At 41.7% G+C, this 21,012-nt stretch overlaps 1 long non-coding RNA gene across 3 annotated transcripts; it reads right to left on the reverse strand.

Annotated features, from left to right (window-relative positions):
* Window positions 1-3,925: 3,925 nt before the first annotated feature.
* Window positions 3,926-8,498, reverse strand: LOC118242884 (uncharacterized). 3 transcript variants are annotated; one of them, XR_004777097.2, is made up of 3 exons: window positions 7,948-8,498; window positions 7,078-7,272; window positions 3,926-5,383 (listed from the first exon to the last, which is right to left on the reverse strand). It is a non-coding gene; the product is annotated as an uncharacterized LOC118242884 (long non-coding RNA). The 3 variants fall into 3 exon arrangements; XR_014122716.1 differs by having other exon boundaries at window positions 3,926-5,080; window positions 5,268-7,272; XR_014122715.1 differs by having other exon boundaries at window positions 3,926-7,272.
* Window positions 8,499-21,012: the final 12,514 nt, after the last annotated feature.

Consider the following 21,012-nt stretch of genomic DNA (forward strand, 5'->3'; position numbering starts at 1 on the left):
CAGTGGAGTGTTGTTCTGAGTGACTGTGTGTCTGTGTGAGAGCATGCGTCAGTGTATCTGTGTGAGAGGGTATGTGAGTGTGAGAGTGTCTGTGTGTGTGTGTCTCTGTGAGAGAGTGTATGAGTGTCTGTGGGAGAAACTACAAAGGAGTGTGTGAGTGGGCTTCTTTCCCCTTTCCCTCTGCACTCCACATTGGACACAAGAATGGACTCATGGGCAAGTGTGTGAGTGTGAGAGAGAGTGATAGTGTGTGAGAGAGTGTGATAGTGTGTGAGAGTGTAAGAGAGAGAGTGATAGTGTGTGAGAGTGTGACAGAGAGTGTGATAGTGTGTGAGAGTGTGAGAGTGTGTGAGAGTGTAAGAGAGAGAGTGATAATGTGTGAGAGTGTGAGAGAGAGTGTGAGAGTGTGAGAGTGTGTGAGAGTGTAAGAGAGAGAGTGATAGTGTGTGAGAGTGTAAGAGAGAGAGTGATAGTGTGTGAGAGTGTGATAGTGTGTGAGTGTAAGAGAGAGTGATAGTGTGTGAGAGTGTGAGAGAGAGTGTGATAGTGAGAGTGTGTGAGTGTAAGAGAGAGAGTGATAGTGTGTGAGAGTGTGAGAGAGAGTGTGATAGTGTGAGAGTGTGTGAGAGTGTAAGAGAGAGAGTGATAGTGTGTGAGAGTGTGAGAGAGAGTGTGATAGTGTGAGAGTGTGTGAGAGTGTAAGAGAGAGAGTGATAGTGTGTGAGTGTGAGAGTGTGATAGTGTGAGAGTGTGTGAGAGTGTAAGAGAGAGTGATAGTGTGAGTGTGAGAGAGTGTGATAGTGTGAGAGTGTGTGAGAGTGCAAGAGAGAGAGTGATAGTGTGAGAGAGAGTGTGATAGTGTGAGAGTGTGTGAGAGTGTAAGAGAGAGAGTGATAGTGTGTGAGAGTGTAAGAGAGAGAGTGATAGTATGTGAGAGTGTGATAGTGTGTGAGAGTGTGTGAGAGCATCTCTCCCCACTCTCTCCCCTCTGCAGTCTTTTCGCGGCTGTGGGGTAATGCACTACTGCCGGCCCTGCTGGAGATGTGCCCCCCCCTACCTCCACCCCCCAGCCCCACCCCCCTTTCCGCCAGTGCTTTTAAAGCACCACCAGATCAATGGGCCCTTGTGTTCTGGGGAAATATGCCCCATTGTTTCTCATATTGATGCAGGGGAGTCAGTACCACTTAATGCGCCAATGTGTCCCTGTGTAGCAGCGTGGTGTTCTGAGCTTGGAATGGTACAGAGTGTTGACTACAGCTGCGCAAAGCTCGACAAGAGACAAAAAAAAAGTTACAAACACAGCCTGCCTTTTTTCTTGGAGAGGGATAAATTGGAGGCCATTAATTCATCTGCTTTAACAGTCTCCTTTCCTGTGCAAACAAAGCATCTGCTACCTGGCTGCCTGGTGATTGCAACATTAAAATGTTGCTGGATTTGAGTTGTAGGCTTACGTGAGCTCCCTAATTTGCCTGTCTAAATGAGGTGCTTTTCATACTTGGTGATCGCTTGTGTGATGGACAATAATTAGCTTTCCCCTTCCGATTGTCTTAAAGGCGCTGCTGTCTGTTCCATCTCTATGGCTGGTTGATCTTTAAATGTCACATGACTTCCCCAGTTTGGGTGATGTCATGCTCACCAATGTAATTCACTTCTTTGTCACTACCTCGGCACACATCTGGAATACAGTGTGCAAAAAACAGTGTCTGCATCACCTAAGAAATGATTTCATCATTAGTGAGACACTATGGAAATGTCAGACTGTGAAAATCTTGGTTTAATGATTCATTGCTCTGTGCAGTAGATCTGCAGCTAATGATGAGCTCACTGAATCAGATGGAAGTTTTCTAATAAAAGAGACTTGGTAAAATCTTAGGAAAGCCAGAGTAATTGAAAGCACTACTGTAATTAGTTTTTTTTCCATCTGAACTGATGTAGCATCTCATTTAGGTAGCCAACTATGTGCTCGTAAAACACTGATGAGCTTTCAATTAATTAACACATCGTGGAATTCGACACAGTAAAATCACCATTGTTAAATTAACTCCTCCATTGTTAAATTAACTCCTATCGTGCTTTTCTAAGCTATTGTAGGCAGAACAGGAGTTCATTAACTGGAGAGTTTGCTATGTGCACGAGGCACTTACATGGTATTCAAAATTGTAAGCAGCAAGATGGGCTCTTAAAACCTCGACATTGTGGATACAGCTGTATCCAGTCGAGCTCTACAGTCACGTGCAGCACAAGGTCCAGCCATGGCTGACAGGCTGCCTTGGGCCATTTACACATCTTGTCTGGGTTCATCCAAACGGCAAAACCTGAGGGGCTCTGACATCACCTTGGATTGAGGACCAGCGCGGCGCAAGTGTTCTCGCAAGCTGAGCCATTGTCAGGTGTCATTCAGCTTAGCAGCCTTGCCTTCAGTTTCAGCAGCGTTTCTGTGCATCACGGTACATGAGGCCAATTCTAGACACCTACTACCCTGCAAGGCTCAGTTCCAACCCTACTCTAACATACCTGGGTCTAATATATAAGTGCCACTGAAGGACCAATGGAATAACAGGATCGGTCGTGTTAGATCAGGGACAGAACTAAACTCTGCAGGGTGGTGGTTCTTAATGGGCACCAGAGCGCTATACATCATGAGGAAAACAAAGCATCACCCACTGAGCACGTGCAGCCCAAAATGCAGAGAATCTACACTACGGCCCATACCATCAGCCTCCGTCACACAGCATGGCAACGAGCTGCAGCGTGTTAAAGATAAAACAGATTAAAGACCCTGAGCTCTGATGATGAGTGAGAAATAGTGATCAACAGAATAAACCAGAGGAGAGAGAAATGAGAATGCACACAAGAAACCCACTGAAGTGTGCAGATTACACTTTAATCGTGAAACAATCAACTCTTTAAAGAATACAAGCGGCCAACTCTCACAAGTTCCATTAAACCCATTGATATTGCACACCACACGGTCAGGCTCAGCCCTCGATCAAACTGTAATTGTGCTGTCCCCAAAGTTTGTGATGTATTTTAGCAGCTGCAGTGGCTGTATGCTTCATTAAAGAAGCCCTTTGCCAAGTTAGATGCACCCTGGCATACAAAATATACTTCCTCAAAATGGACAGAATTTATCCTTGAATATAATCATGATCCTTGAGTATAATCATACCTTGAACCATAGTTATTAATCCTCTCAATGTAAACGTACGAATCTTGAACCATGTCTTGGCACTGGCCATATAAGTAAAGGCATTAGGATATAAAGGACTAAAACCCAGGTCTGCACTCCTACTTAAAGAAATTAGATAAGAGCCCTGGTTTATATTAAACTGGATTCAGAGTAGTGTGCTAGTGTATAGCTCACCTCTGACAGGAGGATCTATGAATAATGCATTTTATCACATCTAAGTGCACCAGCTTATAGCATAGTTATAATAGCACTTTACCGATCACTAAGAAATATGAACAAATTTGTGATTTAAATCAAGAAACTGAATTAGAAATATGATATTTATGATCAAAAGGACAGATCATCTGGCACATTGACACATCACATAACAGAAATACATTAACTTGTACCTGAATTATATGTGACATACTGACACAATTGTGTGTAATGAGAAGCTGTCTATGTGAGGGGAGATTGCTGAGCTGTGTGCATTGTAACCCATCGCTCATCTTTAAATGAATAAAAATCTGGCTGAGCCAGGGGGTCATTCTGAGGTCCCAGACTGGCCAAGAACGTCTCTGAAGCACACTTCACCTGGAATGCTACAGTGGCTGGGAGAGAATTAAATCTGTTAGGGGACCAGTCATTTGATCTCATTTGCATAATGCTCATAGAACCCTTCTTGCCTTTCGGGTGATTTTTTGAAGTGTGACTGGCCGAGTGCCGCAGGGCAAGGAGCATGACACAGACTCCCTGGACGTAGACACATTTATTGACGGACACAAACAATAAACACATGGCACTCACATGTAACATCCTGTGTGAATATGAGTAATGTATAAAATCGACATGACAAGCACAATGAGAACCAAAGACCAACAGAGGCACACACCAAAAGGGGTATAAAATACATACGTAATGACAAACCAGGTGCAGGTGTGTGTCAACAGGGCCGTGGTTACAAACAAGACTGCACGCGGTGGGCCATACCATGTGATCAGTGGGAAGGGGAGTGTTCCATGACAGTACCAGACCCCCAAGGGGCACAGCTCCTGACGCATCCATTCCCGGGACAGTGAACCCTAGGATGCCATGTATACATTTATACATAAACACATACAAAGCATGGCGAAGCTAGGTGCCCACCCAACACAAGGCTGGCTAGGAGCCACCAAAAAGGGAGGTCTCAGTACATGAGGGGGAAAGGCGAAGTCTGTGCCTCTCCCAGGGCAGTCCGGCGACGCTCCATGGTGGGTCCGAACGCGCGGCTGCAACATTCAGCAGTGGGTCCGGAGACCTGGTAATGGAGTTCAATGGCGGCAGCATCCTTGGTGGGACCCAGCCACGACAAACATACCGCACTCACCGTGGGTGAATGTGAGAGTGAGTCAGTGCGCCTGCAGACAAACAAAGCGCACCGATACAGCGCCTGCTGGACAGGCAGGCACTGGAGTCGTGTCTGTTCCTGCAGGACAAGCAGAGGGAAGCATCCACCCTGGGTCCCAACGTGCTGCTACGAACTATGGCCCAAGTAATGCCAGCCATGCAGGGAGAGCCCATCCTGGAGCCAATCAGCTCCCTGTGGTCCTGGCTTGGTAATACTACACCCCTCCTTGGCTGGAGCAGGCTCTCACCTTCTTCTCCGGTGTGGCCACGAGCTCCGGTTGCAGTCCTCTCCCCAACATCCAGGGATCCAGGCAGCAGCTTCGGATATCAGTGATAGGGGCCCTTGGGAATAGCCGTGGCTAAGGGAGTATCCCCTAGCTCTGGAGCAGCGCGATTCATCCCGGGATATGCCTGCTCTGTGCTCTCCAGATAGCTCACCCTTGAGCGCAGCCCCATGAGCAGTCCGTATAGCACGGAGAGAGTAGGCATCCTGCAGCGGTCACTCTTTCTGTGTCTTTCTGAGTGCTGCAGGGCAAAGAGCAGCACACACAGACCATTCTCGAGAGAGACAGACATGTATTACATAAAGCATGAATGATAAACACAAATCACGGAAACCAAGCAGGGTGGACAGAGGCAACATCAACTACAAGCACAACGAGAATCAAAGACCAACAAAGAAGCCCACACCAACAGGGGTTTAAATACGTACATAATGACAAACCAGGTGCAGGTGTATGCTAACAACAGGGGCGTGGTTACAAACAAGACAGTCAGTGAATTGCACGCGGCGGGCTGTACCACATGATCAGTGGGAAGGGGAGCGTTCTGTAACAAGAAACATGCCATTTTTAGTTCAAGAATTCTCTTAATTCCTTAAAGGAAAAGTTCATTAAAAAAATGTCTTCATTTCAAAATAAATCAATTTCAAATTTTTTCTCCAGTTGCAGTGCCATATTGTTTTGGATGCCAAAATATCAAGAATGAAGGTATTTCTGCTGTAAACAGCGATAATCTATATATTTTTACTTAATTGTTGCATAGGTTGAATGTATAGGTTGAACATCAGTTCCAACCTATAAATTTTCTATCTTCTATATCTTTCAAGGTTAAAACCAAACTATCTTTACCATACTGTAATGCTTTGAAAGCCAGGTGATGGGCTGCATATGAAGAATGAGCTTGTTTTTAGAAAAGGGCTTAAACAAAATATCAGTAGTGATATGCAGTTCTTCCTATGCAGCCTCTCCAAACATAACATTGCATACATTGACTAGAAAGTCCAACTTTTGCCCTTTTTTTCTCTGGTAGTGACGACAAAGCCTTGCTCTGGTAGTGATGTGAAACACATTGGTGGTCTTTAGCAAAGTTCAGATAAGCATCAGTGGTTTGTTTTTTGTTTTTCTTTTGGAGAACAGTGTTTTCATGTAACCTCCCACTCTATTTCTGAATATGTTATTCAGGGCTTTTCAATAGGAGACTCCGACAGGGCACCGATGTTATCAAGTGCAAATGACACTGGGTGGTTCTGTGCTGCCACATTAGGGATCTCTGTCATTTGTTTCCAGTTTTTATGCCACATCTTTGTATGCCACTTTTTCTTGGCAATTAATTTCTTCTACCTGCAAACTGCAGGACTGTAGACTAAAGACAAAAGGTTGTTTTTAATGGCCTCCTTTGAACACGCTCAAAATCTCCTTTGATCAGGCTGTTTTGTACTACACTGCACACAATGCGACAGAATTCTTGTGTCAAGGGCAGATACCTATGACTTTATGTTTTTTATATGACAGAACAGGTGAAACACCCCACCAGAACTCTCTTACCCTTTTTTGAATTGATCATTTTTTCAAGAGTTTGCATACATTTTCCATTGATAACCTTGACTAACAACCTTATTTACAATAACGATATGGCAGCATAAACTGTTTTTATTTTTCTGACTTTCAAAAGGTTAAAACAACCCTTACTTTTTCAGTAACTTCCCTTCAACTGTTACTGTAACTGCATCTCCATTAATTGCTAATTCTGTTTATATCTCCATTTCTCATTCTAATATTCTACTTTTCGACAAAGCACACCCATGCTTTAATAAAGCTCAAAATAAACCATAAAATATATATTCCTGACTCTTTCAAAAAGATATACCATCTCGATTTGTATGCAAATTTGACCTGCTCATGTAAATCCTCAGAATGACGGTGATGGGAGCATCTTGTGAGTGCTATTGACACTGGAGCCTTCTGCTATTCACATCGGGTTTCAACTTGTCTTCATTACTTTTCATTCAGTGCAGGAAACTACATCAAAGCTAATATTTCAAATAATTTTTACATTGCTAATGTTGGCACACTGCACCACATCAACCTGTTCTCTTGCCCTTTTCCTGAATATAATTTAGGTTATTTTCAGAGATCTGCCACTCTAAGTGTGTGGAAATTGCACTGTGTAAATATATTCTGAAATGTGTGTTTGGGATATAAAGTCTCCTAAAAAAGGTTCTGGTATCCAGATCATCTTACCTTCATGCTTATCTTTTTTTGTCTTCAGTACTATATCATTTTAGCACCTAAAGCAAGATTTCTACGTATGCACCTTATTACATTCTGAACATTTTAGAAGTAAGTTGGTCAGAATCCTCAGAATGGTGGTGATTGGGTCATCCTGTGAGTGCTATTGACACGGAAGCATTCTGGTGTTCAAACATCCGAAGGACACTGGGAACAGGTAAAGGAATATTCTGTTAGATGTATTTCTGTTCCAGTCATGAAGCAAAGGCAGATGTAGACTCGTTCTGGAGGCTTGCAGCTTTCACCACACCATTGCGCCCAAACTGCTCGCCTCGCCTCATTTACTCCACTTTACCTTGTCGCAGGTCTGAAACAGATTGATTCTTTATTTATACTGGGCGTGCGTTTGAATTTGTATTGCTGCTTGCGCGTTTCAGACACAAACGTAAACTTTTTGGTGAAACAGGAAGTGCAGTATTCACAGTGGCTCGTTTAAAATCGGCCAACGAGGTCAATTTGATTTACAATTATGCTGACAGCAAGACGTATTAGAGTAGAATGTCTGACAATCAGATTATGTTTTCAGTACAATGAAAAAGAAAAAAAGAAAGTGTCATATGAACCTACAAATGACAGCAACGTGTAACTATCGTTCTTTTTGAATGCATGTACAAGTGCCCCCCCCCCCGGTGACGCTGAGTCAATCTGGCCAGTACTAACTGCTCTGTTCTTGGAGATTGACGTTCCCTCCCAACCCCTGCATGGTTTGTCCGTGGTTCCGAGAGCCACAGCAATAGAACGAAACCGCGGTAGCTGCCTGCTGAAAGAAACCTCGCCTCGATCACCACTTTACCAGACAACAACGGCATAATCGGCACTTGCCTTGAAAGTGAGGAAATGTCATTATGTGCTATTGTGAGAGACAATCACGTTCTCTGCTCCGCCGTGGCCCACGGACTCGCATGCAGCAAAAACAAGACGACGGATTTTATTTCATGAGGCTCCTTAGTGGTTGTTCAGTTGTTTCGTTCCCGCATTTGGCAGGTTATTGTCGAGATTTCCCTGAGGACCCACACGACGCCCTGTCTATGCATCCGGACCATGTGCAGACTCACTCTGCCTCTGCAGCGCAGCCCAGTGGTAAGGCACAGCTGTTGCGTGTGAACGCGCCGCTAACTGGCTGCTCTCCAGAGAGGTCGGCCCATGTCTTGGACACGAGACGTTGCATGATTTGGCAGCGCGCCAGTCCAGTGGGTAACCTCGGGCCGTGAATTAAAAGGGTATCATTGTAATACGTTCTGATTTCTTAGGTCTGACATCTGTCATTAGGACTGTGAGAAATTTCTCCGAACATATTTCTAAGATGGAGGGAAGGCGGACATGTCCCCTGCATATGAAATTCATTTCAGAGCAGTGCTTTGTGCTTGAGCACCAAAAATAAAAGTGTTATGGCTCTCAGTGTGTCTGAATATTGAATGGTTTCTGAAGTAGATGGCCTTTAGAAAAATAGTAATGTGCATTTAATACATTCATTACATATTTTCTCTTCTCAACCAAAGGGGGTAATTTTTCTGGGACTATTTCATTCTTTCTGTCAAGCTGGACTTATATTTTTTTTAGGAATACGTTTACCCTGAGAATAACTTTGAGAGGTTTTTGTGCAGTCATGCAAACAAAATCAACACCCTGCTCTGCCTCAGAAAACTGCAAATTGGCCCAAGGCATAAAGATGAGGGTGCTGTTTGATGTAGCCGCAATCACATCAGCTCAGCAACCAAATCTTAACTTCTGGAGGTTCATTTAGGCCAGCTGAGATTTATTACATGTTCCATATCAAATATTCCAAGAAACTGCAAAAAAATCCTGAAGTTTACATTTGTGATAAGCAACTTTAAAAGAAAATTTACAGTGATAAATGCATTTGTTACACAACCTTCGCTAATGTGGACCTTAACTTTGTCAGTTGTGTAGTTTTCCTCTGTGGTCTGGTGCATCTTGGTTGGCAATGGTGTATTATCTATGTATTGTTTAGCAGATTCCTTATACACTGGCATCCAGATTCTTCTCCCAAGTCTTCACCAAATGACAAGTTTTGACATAGAAGTGATGTTACTTCTATACCCAAACCAATAATTTTAACCATTTCATTATCATGGGGTAGTTCTAGCACTTCAACGGCACTCAGAAACACTTACGCTAATGCCATTACCATATTCCATAAGGACTGTAACGAAGTCTGACATTTATTTGTTGATGCTCTTCAGCATCCATCCTGAAATTCCCTGAAAGAAGAACTTGGACTATAACAGCGTGACAGCGCTAACTGCCATACCGCTCATCCTGAAGCTAATTCTGCTATTCTGTTGGACCTCAGGGCCAGCTGGACCTCAGGACTAGCAAATCCAAATGAACAGAGTGAATTTAGCAGCTGGCAAGGGCCTTCCAGAAATTATTTGCTTAAACAGTTTTGTGGGCTGTAGACCTTCCATAGTTAAATTACATCTAGTCTTTTTCCATTATTTGTGGTGTGACCGAATTAGGTTACAGCTATATTGGCAGATTTTAGTTCATGGTACAGCAAAGGAAATTTGGGTTGGGCATTGCTTATTCCTTCAGAACCCACAAACCTTAGTTGCAGCATATTCATATGTACATGCTCCAGTTGCAGGAGTGCAACATACACCAACCAATTTATTATAAACATTTATTTTCTAAACAGCCACAGAGGTGCACAGATAGAGGCTACAGCCCATCAATAGCCATGCACAGTTTATGCCATTCTCCAAGTCTTCATCAATGGTCAGGAGGTGAATGCAGGAACATGGATGCTTGGATATTTTTTGGGTAGCAGAACTCTCTCAACCCAACAATGCAACTGTCTGATCGGTACCTGGCCAGTGTGGTGTGGCCATATAATGCAGCAAAACATGTTGAGGCTTCAAAGGCACACAAACTGTTGAGTTTTAATTGTTTAAAATTAATTAAAACATTTTTTTATTAATTGTTTATTGTTATTCTCTCTACTGAGTAAGATAGGGATGAAATGCAGATTTCCAGAAGCCACAGTTAAAATGCTGGCACTTGATAACAATAGCAACAGCAATAAAATAAATACACACAATAAGACCAATGAAGACAAGCCATAAAAAACAGCCAATAAACATTGCAAACAGTAAGCAGCCTGTGTGGTGGTAAGAGGGAGAGAATGGTTAATAGGCACTTACAGTATATAGTCCATTCAGTATTGTATAGCACTAATAATAGATTTTACAGTATTGCACAAAATGCAAAACTTCTGTACTTCACAACAATCACAGAATACTTTACCTGGAAACACCCCATATTGAGCTGAGGCTGCTCTTGCACACCCCAACCTTCTCATTTCATGTTTGAGTGAGTCCTTCATCAGGGCAGGTTGCATCAAGGTGATTACTTCGCACAGAAAGAAGTGACAGTGGGTTATTTAAGTGATCGGCTGAGATGTACAGAGTATCAGTAAGTAGGTGCAGAGTGAAGGCTTTAGCAGCCTTAGCACAGATCAACAGTCACTTACAGCCATTTTGCGATCTAGGTTCCATGTGGGTTAGACAAGGAGGATAATGTGGCTCAGGAGCATGGGAGCTCTTGGTGCTTCCTCCATCCGCTGTGTGAACCTATACCATCTGACAATGGCGTTAGTGAGCGCCGGCATCATTACCCCCCACCCCTCACATCTCCAACACACACACCCTCTATCTGAAGTAACACCACACAGCCCTCTTCTGTTACGCTGCAGCATATAACTGTTGTTTCCACCCTCTGAGTGTTTAAATAAGGCACCTTTTCCACTTTTGCTGGTACATGGTTGCTATTCCTAGCATGTGATATTTGGACTTCATGACAGGCTCATTTCATGACAATGTTTGTCTGCTTATCCCATGGGTTCAAGGCAGGAATGATGAGCTTTGTTTGCACCGGCTGGTTTTGTGGGTAATAAAAGTAATGACGACATGTCGATGCGATTGCCTTACCATTATTATAAATTAATCATTGCTAGTTACAACCGAGCTGAATATAGAAAAGAACTATGCATCATACTGCAGCTTGCTTTTACAGTGCATTATGATTTATGCACTGGAATGAATGCTGCTGCACACAATTTTCTAAGAACAATTGGCATCCTTGGTTTGTCTGTTTGTTCACTGCATGGAAAGGTGTTTTTTTTGTTGTTGTTGTTTTTTTAATAGCTTGAAGCAGAAAGCCCATGGGCATGTGCTGTCTGTCCTGCATTTGTGAGGGTCTCAGCCCAAATAACAAGAGAACAGCTCCCAACACCACAGTACAATCACAGCACTTAAGGTCAGGGTGGAGGCTTGGAGAGCTGATGAAGTCAAAGCCTGAACTCTGGGACATGAAGTTCTGTTAATTCACTCCAGAGTGGCTGCTCTTCGAATCGTGAAAGACCGACTGCAAACATGGAATTGTTGGGGGAAAAAAAGTGATTTCTCTGGGTCTGTGCAGTGGAATTGAACTGAGAGTAAAATGCAGGGGCTTGAGTCTGTGATGTAGCTTGGTGCTTGCTGACAGGGCCTTCCTGCAGTGCTGCCTGCTCTTTACACAGCATGCAGTGCTACGGCCTTGCATATAGGACTCTGTTCACGTATAGAGCACATGTATGGCTCTGTTCGTGGCTGCACTGAGGCATTAAAGCTGCCTAATGCTCATTTTTCTAGGATGCATCCGTGTTTGTTGCTAATTTGTTAGACAGAAATAAATGCACCTGCAGAAAGGTGGGTGGGCTGGTTAGATTTGGACCCATGTTCATGGACCATTTTTGCAGTATCAATATGCTGAATAAGGCAAGTGTGTTAGCTCAGCCAGTGTTGCGTGGCATGTTAGATCAGCTAGTGTTGAGTGGCATGTTAGATCAGCTAGTGTTGAGTGGCATGTTAGATCAGCTAGTGTTGAGTGGCATGTTAGATCAGCTAGTGTTGAGTGGCATATTAGATCAGCTAGTGTTGAGTGACATGTTAGATCAGCTAGTGTTGAGTGGCGTGTTAGATCAGCTAGTGTTGAGTGACATGTTAGATCAGCTAGTGTTGAGTGGCATATTAGATCAGATGGTGTTGAGTGGCATGTTAGATCAGATGGTGTTGAGTGGCATGTTAGGTCAGCCGGTGTTGAGTGGCATGTTAGACCAGCCAGTGTTGTGGACCCATGTGTTTGAAGTGCAAGGCCAGATCTGAGAAGCACAAACTGTGCGTTCTCACTATACAAACCAATTATCTAGAAGCAATATAACTGTGCCAAGAGACTATAATTAGACCCCAGCATCAAATTTAAACTGACAGTATTAGTATTCTATTTTTTTAATGAATTAATGAATTTATTCTAGCTGTTATATGGCAAAGGGAAAATGTTTGAAATTGCAATGACAGTGTGTGCCTTTCTGCTGAAAGCACCTCATTTAAATGAGCTCTGGAATTAATTCACTGTAATGTTAATGGAATCAAATATTTTGTTTAAATTATTACTTGTGCTCCTTACTGTGCATGTCTGGTAGTAAGCAACATGTGCTACAGTAATTTGTGTTCTGCACTGTAGATGACTCAGAAGTACCATAACAGATTAATACTTTACATAATGTACCTATGTATCTTACAAACCATGAAACATTTCAGGTGACAAATCATACATGGCTTTTCCGTGATTATTTGAGGATTAGCGAAATTGTAAAGAACTCTCCTGTTACTGTTAACACTGGTAGAAAAATAATATTCCAGATGCATGCTGAACTATATTAACCAAACTATAACCAGAAGGCCTAAACCCAGGCATCAGGGTGTGACTCAAGAAAGGTGTGGATGACTTTTGCTTAGAAGCTAATGGAAGCAGATAGAAGCAAAATTCATTTTACCAACTGCATGTTGCAGCTCAGCATCTCAAAGGGGTGGTAGAGAAAGAAAAAGAATCCCTGCGGCCAGGGGGAAGAAACCAAACAGCAACAGCCCAGCAGGTAAACTGTTAAATATTTAGGCAGTTTAAGCAAATTCTGCCTTTTATCATAGTAGCCTATGATTTGGACCCGCGGCAGTAAAGAAACTTTCTTTTTCAGTAAAGCCTTCATGGAGAGGTGTACACACTGTACACACTGAATAAAGTATTAAGTAAGATAACTGTCCTTGTACATTTGTTATGCAGGTTGTGGGATTCACAGTAGTCAAAACAATTTCTTGACACATGGGTTCGTAAAAGTAAAAGAGAAACTTCCACAGCAGTCGGCCTAAAAGTACAAACAATAAATGTGTTTATTCCAGGTTAGTAACGAATCACAATTCAAGTAAAAAAAAGACAATGTCATGACTTAGCAGTAACTTACATCTTGAAGTGACAGTTCTCAAAAGGTTATGAACATAATCCAAAACCTAAAGTGCTTTGGCTCCCACATACTGGCCCCTAATTGTCTCTTTATCTGGATACAATTACCAAACAAAAGAAAACAAGGAGCCAAAATAATAATAATAATAAATAAACTAAAATTATTATCCAGCAAGTCTTCAGTTTAACAAAACCTGGTGCCAGAGATTACCAGCACATGGCACACCACAGGAGTACAGTCTTTACCACTGCCTCATGCTTCCTGAAGAAGACAGATCTTGGTGATAGGTCTGTCTAATGTGTTTGTCTTGGTTTTTATGTGGACCTGGCTCACTAAACCATTCTTGCCAGGAACCGACTTTCCCAGGATCCATGAGTTACGTGGTGCAGTGTGGTCCACAAGTGGTAGCTCAGTGGTTAAGGTACTTGACTTGTAATTGGAAGGTTGCTGGTTGAAGCCCCACCACTGCCAAGTTGCCACTATTTGTTCCCTGAGCCAGACCCTTAACCCTTAGTTGCTCAAGTTGTACTCACTCATAATTGTAAGTTGCTTTGGATAAAAGTGTCAGTTAAATGCCATAAATCTAAATGTGAACAATTAACACAATGTCACTGATGGCAAAATTGTGTGTCTTGTGTGCCTCCTTCTGCTGCTCTTGTAATTGAAGCATGCTCTTGTCAATTTTTTTCCATAATATGTCTGCCATGTATTGGACTTGTTTCTGCCTCCTGCAGAACACTGTTTGATAATCTCCTTCACTAGCATCTGCAAAGTGATGGCTGGCTGAAAGCTATCTCACCAAAGCCTGTTGGCTTGAAGCACCAAGCCACTTTAAAGTCTTCCAGTAGATGGAGGTCTTTCATCCAGTTGAACCACTGCTGAGCTATATGTTCAGGAATTACTTCATCCCAATGTATTTTCTTTCTGCAGAGCTCTTGGAGAATCCTCCTTGCTGGCAAAATCACAGGAGCTAGGAGACCTAACAGTTCACAGAGAGAGCTCACTATGGAGACTATGCCTCTTCTCATAGGTAGTTTGTGCTTTATAATAATTCTAAACTTGAAGCTATCATACTGGAAACACCATAAAGCTCACTCGACTAAAAGGATGTCTAAATCCAGATTCAGGTCTTTGACCATTTGTTCTGTGGGAATAGCAGAGAACACAGCTCGGCTGTTGCTTACCCACTTTGTGAGGCAGCATCCTCCAGTCCCAAGGATGGCTTTCAAGTTGTGATATAAGGACACAGCTTCCTCAGCTAATTACGTAACACTGTGTCAATTGCCAATTTCATTGAATTGAGCTCTGCTGCTTGCTGCATACTTATAAAGAGCAAAGTTGGCACCGCTGGGAGATGAAGTTGCACCAAATAAATGTACAGTCATTCTATACTCCTCCAAATCTTGGATGATGTCACCCGAGGGCCATCAAAGAAACCAGAGAAGATCAGCATCCTCTTCTAGCACATTCACCTAATGGAACATAGCTTCTATGTCACCCAAGACAGCCACCTCCTCTTGCCGGAATATGGTGATAACACCAAGCAGTATGCTGGTTAGATCTTGCCCCTGTAACAGCTGACGGCACCGTGATATATCGCTCTACAATTAAACACCACTCTGATCTTCAGCTTCTTCAACACCCCATGATGTGGCAAGCCCCTTTCCCATCACCATGGCTGAGGTCCCCACTAGATATCTTCACCACATTACCTTTAGCAATGATGTCATCCAGGAAAGCAGTGTAGTCAGATCGGAACTGAGAATTCTTAACAAATTCTTAATGTTGAGAGCTCGCAGTTCAGCTACGTAAAAGGAAAAGAGACACTTCCACAGGAGTTGGCGTATAAGTACAAACAATAAATTTGTTTATTTCAGGTTTGTAACAAATTACAACTCAAGGAAAATTCTAAAAGCAAAGGTATTCTTTATTCAAAACGCAACACGGTAAGAAAACTGTATTGTTCCCAGGTCCACTGACTTCGCTGAAATTCAAACAAAACTGCCACTGCCCAAGACACAAAAAATCGAGCTAAAAGATAATGTCATGACTTAGCAGTAACTTACATTTTAAAGTGACAGTATTCAAAAGGTTATGAACATAATCCAAAACCTAAAGTGCTGTGGCTCCCACAGAGGTAATGTTATAATTTGCACTCAAAAAAGTACATACTTCTATAAATATCAGTATCAGCATCTAAATGTGGCATAAATTCATATGCAGAAAAATGGTTCTGCATTACTCTTTATATATGGCATTCATTATTGAACACCTCGAGTGCTGTGTGCTTCAGGCATGGGTCTTTCAGATGTCACTGCTGGGTATTTATCACAGCTCAATTAAGAAGAATACCCCCCCACAGAGAAACCTCATCCTACACTCTTTAGGTAACATGAGCCTTTAGGGATGCTGGCTTTAGAAACTAGAGAAACCCAGTGGATATTTCTGTCCACCATTTGTGAGGACACAGGATGCTGGGGAGTTATTTGCAAAGTAGGTCACGAACCAAAATATTCTGTTGAAATGGCTCATGGTAGAAAAACACTACAAAATAAGATGAAGCCTGAACAGATGCACATGTTCTTTTCTTTTTTTTCTTCCACAATACTGTACCTAGCAGCAAAATAAAGTATAGTGCAGTTACTCACCAGGATTTGAATGGATATGAATGTGTGATGTCAGGAAACCTTTCTGCTGTATTAAGCTTTCATAATGGGACACTCTGTAGCAGCCGTGCTCAGCTCGGCTCTGCCTGAAGCCCAGTGGAAAGCAGAGTGGTGGTGTCCATCACTACCTCCCAGGCCTTTTATCGCCACACATCAATCAAAGTGTGCACTGCTGATTCTAGACACTTCTAATCTCTGTAGTCGGAATTCTTATCTGCCATATTTGACAAATAGCAAAGTGAAGGCTGGCCAATTAAGAATTCTAGAGTGCCTTGTTTTACATCCAAATAAGATAAAGAATGTTGGGTATGTTAATATTGAATATTGGGGCAAACTCTAAAGCTGTTCAGATCTGTGGGGTGTACTGCTGTATGGCTAGATCCTGGATTTTGTAATTACTAGTTAATTGAGCAGTTAATGAAGATGTAGGTCAGATGGAATGCCTTTATTTGTCATATGTACATATACAGTACAATGAAATGCAGTCTTTACATATCACAACGTCTTTGTGAGCTGGGGTCAGAGGTTATACAGCACCACTGGAGCAGAGAAGATTAAGGGCAGCTCAACAGTGGCTGCATGGCAGGACCAGGATTCAAACCCACAACTTTCTGATTAATAGCCCAAAGTCTTACCTACTAATGAACCTAAATGGGAATTCTGATGTCATACCTGACTCCAAGGTAATGGGAGCTAGGAAAAAAAAACTGAAATACCTTTACCTCAAAGAGTTTGAGTGAATAACTGTTCTGTAATATATTTCCAGTGATTACAACATTTTTGAACTCAAGATTTGGAGCTAGAGACATCTGTGTGGTACATTAATGCCTTGTGATTTTTTAAGATAAATTCATTATTAACACGGTTGGTTTTCCAGACATTATGGTATAAAATACATTATCATTAATCTAATAGACTAACACTAGACTCAAAGTAAAATAGATCTGTGTCCAGACAGAATTTATCTTTGGCCAGAAATGAGACCTTTATATTTGTCTCCACTCTGAATGACAACTCAGTTGTTATACAGTGCCTCTTATATTATATTAACTGAAAATACTTATAACCCTGTGGATTTAGTTTTCCTCTCACCTAATTACCTCATGCAGTCTTTTCATTACTACTTGGCTGCCTGTATAATATAATCTATGCATGGATTATTTAACACTGCTGGAAATCATTCATAATATGCTAATGAAATTGTGCACTTTTAGCATGAAGCTGTTCATGAGACATTTTGCTTACCCTTCCACATGCCCTATCAGCTTAGCTAGATGAAGACAAATTCATTGGCTTGGTCCCGCCAGCTTCCTCTAAAACGGCCACTCTTCATGCAGATTCTGCAGCTGACAACAGCAGAAAAGCCATATCCGTAAACGGCTGCTGTGTTGCAAGCATATCATTTTTTGGCTTCCGGCAATTATTCTTGGGGCATGTGGCCGTGGTTTAGGTGAGTGCTCTGCTGATGCTTGTTAGTTTGAACGATGGGAAATGCTCTTCCATGTAGTTTGTTCAAGTGCATGTGAGTGCACTTACTGACCTGGGAATTGCTCCAGTGCGACAGCACAGGGCAGTCTCCTCATCTGTCGCCCTGGGCCGTGGAGACCTGCTACTGAACAAAGCAGTGGGGATTGTGTTATTACATTGTTATTACAGTGTTATTACAAAATGTTATTGACTGCATTACAGTGTGTTATTACAATGTTATTACAGTTATTACACTGTGTTATTACAATGTTGTTACACTGTTAATACTTTATTACATATTGTTATGTTTTGTTATCACACTGTTCTGTTATGTTATTACATAATGTTATTACATTTTTATTACACTGTGTTATTATCATGTGCACACAAGAGTGTGCTCTTCCCCTATGCCAGTGGGCTCAGACTAACAGTTGCTAGTCAGTCAAAGAGGCAGAATTGTGCATGTTCTTTTTTTTAAGGCCCACACTGTCCCCCTATTCTGGTGCTCATTTGCCTTCTCTCTGTTTTACTCTATTACAGGTTCTACCTGTTGTAATGCAACAGGAATACACAGGTGCTCGCAGATAAAGTGACAGCTCACACTTTTGTAAGGGCAATCCAGACATAAAATGATAAACAGGCAACAAAAACAGAAGGGCAAATCCAAAAGATGTAAATCCAAAAGATGTAATCAAAGACATGAACAAAGTCAATACCAAAAGACAAAGTGCAAAGAAACTGCTCAGTATGCATTCCAAAGACTGCAATGCCTCACAATGAGGAACTGTGAAGCAATACAAGCACAACAGATAAGTATGCATGGGTTGATTGAATAAGTGTGCAAGCGAAGCAGACCTCCTACGAATTAGGTTATTGGCAGAACATATAGCTTGAGGAATGAAACTATATGTGAAATATGTTCTAGCAAACAAGCTTGCAAAATGAGCAATTTACTGGTTATATTTAACATTTTATGTAATTGTTTTTTCAAGTTATCAGTGGTCCCTTTTTGCAAACATAACGAATGATCTTGCAAATTTAAGTAGCCAGTGCCTTTGCTTTAGTGGTCTAATATGTGTTTTGGGAAGTTTAAGTAGCTAGCTTTAAAATATATATTTATTATCCTGTCTTGTAATAGCTGACTTGCTTTTAAATGCTAGCGTTTCTACTGCTAGCTCTTTACAGTGAATAAAGTAGCTGAAAGAAACTAGCTCTGACTGAAAGTGAGCCACTCAAGCTTTTAGAAAGATGCTGGGTCACTATGGGAAATGTAGTAACGGTAGCAAATTCATGTCTTGCTGTTGTTTGTGCTGTGTAGTCCTGCAGTCTCATTAAACTGGTTCTAAAGGGCACCCCTGCCATGATGGCTACAGAAGTGTGCAGAACACTCCATGTGTTGCACGATCCATTCCTAGGATATATATCAGTCAGTCCAGGGCCCTTTGGTAACTCAGGTGGCAGAGTGAATGCTTGGAGTGAATGTTAGAATCCAAGCAGAATGGTCAACCTTCAGGAAACATCACATTTGGTCTGGCAGTGCCATAGGGAACAAACACATGGACCAATACACCAGATATAAAATGTGGAATTTGGCTGCTTCAGATCATCTATACAAAAGCACTGAAATGTCGAATCCGGTAAATCGTCCTGTGTAGGGTTACCTGCAGCTCCATGTTTAGTGGCTTTTCTATTTTATAGATCAAGTATGGTGGGTCTTTTTGTATTGTGGGTGTTTTAGTATGAAAGAGTGAGGTACTGTTTCATGAAGCATAAGGATAATTGCATTTTTTCTCAAGCTTGCTATGACTTTAGCAATATTTGGCTTTGTAACAGGACACTTCTTTGCTGTATTTGCAGATGGACCTTCCGTCTGCGCTATGTAATACTGGAAATAAAGTGGGAATGGGCCTTTTTTTCCATAATCAGGTTTATAGTCAGTCTGTCTTTTTCATTTTTAGATTATCATTCTCCTCGTTGTTTTCTATATTGTTTGCAAAATGTCACAGGACACCAGGGCAATTTCATTTCAGGTCATTATTCCATTTTCTGCCTGACATCACGTTGAGGTGTCGGGTTGTCCGCTTTACAATCATATTTGAATACCTTTAAAAACATGCTGAAAGTCCTACCCAGTGCCACCCAGTGGCCTTCATGGTACTAACATCCAACACCATCCAGAGTTACAAATGAACTACAGATGAACTCGGGGCTAATATGCGATAAACGTGACCATGTCTCTCTTCACAAAGCCTTTTACTTAAAAGTCACGTGATTCAGCTGCATAAAAAGCATAAATAAACTTTTAGCATCTTCTGAGGTGCAAAAGAACATTCGCCTGGGCAGGACAAACAGATTTGAATAAAAGCATGCCAGACCTCAAGGCCGCAGCCCACACGGGTTGCAGCGGATGGCAGATGAAGAGGGCAAGGGACTATCAGCTCCGTATTCTGTACCGTTGCCGTGACAGCGAGCCTCTGACATGACCAGATGGCTACAGACAAGTAGAGGCCATGTCCGCTTTAGTTTGGGAGAAGGTGACCTGGTCTGCCAGTTGACTTTTTTTTTTTTGCCTGTTGTAAAATGGGTGAAAAATAAACATTGTTCCAAAGTCAGCGACCTCTAAATGCACTGGTATATTATGTGTTGAGGTACTTTATAGAAGTATTTCTATAGAAGTACTTTCAGTAAAAAGATTATTACAACTGATCATAGTAAGTCCATTGCTTTGGGACAAGGTAAGCGTGACCCAAAATACGAAGCTCCCTTGTTCTGGATAGCACAGGCTGGTAAAAATAGTTTCTACAACTTCTGTAAGCTTCACTTCAAGAAGGTTCTGGTATGACCCAGTTGGGAAGCAGGCTGTGGAAGATTGAAGTGGCTCCAACCACACAGAAATTTGTTCCTTTATTAACTGTTTATTATTTAGTTGATAATAATAATAATAATAATAATAATAATAATAATAATAAAACCCAAAGATGTTTACAATGTCATCAGAGAATCACAAAATAGTTATGCACATTATCTACAATTTCTAATACTTGTGTTCCTGTGTCTTCACAATAATGAAATCAATAATCATCTGCAGCAAGTGCTATTAATATTAAACTTTTCATTTAGTGGTTAAAAATGATTACCTCAGACTATGCACACTACTGCATTTAACATCACATACAACTTTTCAAGAAATGAAGCAAATGTCAACAGTTAGAAAACTGCGACCAACAAAGGAATCAAATAAGAGCACTAAATTCAGCTTGTTGTGTTGGCATATGGTCACTGAGAATGGGCAGGTAGCACAATATTCAGTAAAACCTGGCTGAGCACCATCTGAATTACAAGCTACAAAAAAATGTTGCCACTGCAGTTCCTTTATAACATTCTAAATGTCATTTCTTATGCTTAAGGGTACAAGTTGGAAAACTTTACAATTAAAGCTCCTCAACTGTATTATTA

Source organism: Electrophorus electricus, chromosome 3 (assembly GCF_041902795.1).
Source record: "Electrophorus electricus isolate QZ-2024a chromosome 3, ASM4190279v1, whole genome shotgun sequence".
Taxonomy (NCBI): domain Eukaryota; kingdom Metazoa; phylum Chordata; class Actinopteri; order Gymnotiformes; family Gymnotidae; genus Electrophorus; species Electrophorus electricus.